Here is a 907-nt window from a genome sequence, read left to right as displayed (position 1 = left end):
TGTCGCAATATATATTCAAAGTATACTGTTCGCCTAAGCTATCTCTACACACCAAGTTACACACAATCGAATCAATATTACAAAGGCAAGACCATGAATCTTCACGTGCCTCAAGCAAGCTATTCCTGTTTCCTATGCTCCATCCCCGTTCAAGAAATATCATGTTTACGTCAGCCATAATAGTTTTTTTATTTATCTTCTATAACCTCAACCTGATGTTGGTTCTGGTCTGGTTGAACCGTAACCTGATACTGTTATGATCCTTGATCACGTCATAGTGACGAATTTAGGATGACGAACTTTGCTGCATATTAATGTATACTTTGTTATTGTATGGTATTTTGTTAAATTATGCTAATTCATTCCTAATACAATACATCTTCTGTTGTGTAATATTACGGCTCCCCGGTGATATTTTACGTGCTGGTATTTTTGAAAATATTTTGAAAAGTTGGGATATTTTTTTTATGGCAAAAGTTGGGGCATGTTTTTTATTCTCCCTTTATCTTTATTTAATTAGCATATAAGTTTTAACCTTATTTTGTCTTTAATGTAGCAATCATCGTCTACGTTTCTGCGGCAATATGAGTGTTTTTAGAATAATAGTGGGTGGAAGCTAATAAGGAAAAATTGTGTACCCTTACTAAGACTCTGTATATTTAAGGAAAAATGTGCCTGGTGCCATCCATAGCCGACAACCACGGCGAATTAAAACCTCGTGTTTTGTAAGCTCAGAAGACTTGCGCACATTACAATATAAATTTTAAAATTTTATGACTGCACAAAAATGCAGACGTTTGGAAGCGAGTTTTCAAATCTTAAATCAGGTAGATTATGTCTCGAAGTTTGATTTCTTGATTTGAGTTTGAATCTGTGAAGTTCGGGTGCAACTTCTGGAGAGAACTCT

This window comes from Plasmopara halstedii (genome assembly GCF_900000015.1).
Source record: "Plasmopara halstedii genome assembly, contig: Scaffold_2061, whole genome shotgun sequence".
NCBI lineage: Eukaryota > Oomycota > Peronosporomycetes > Peronosporales > Peronosporaceae > Plasmopara > Plasmopara halstedii.
The sequence above is the reverse complement of the archived record's forward strand: the minus strand, read 5'-3'. Positions refer to the sequence as shown.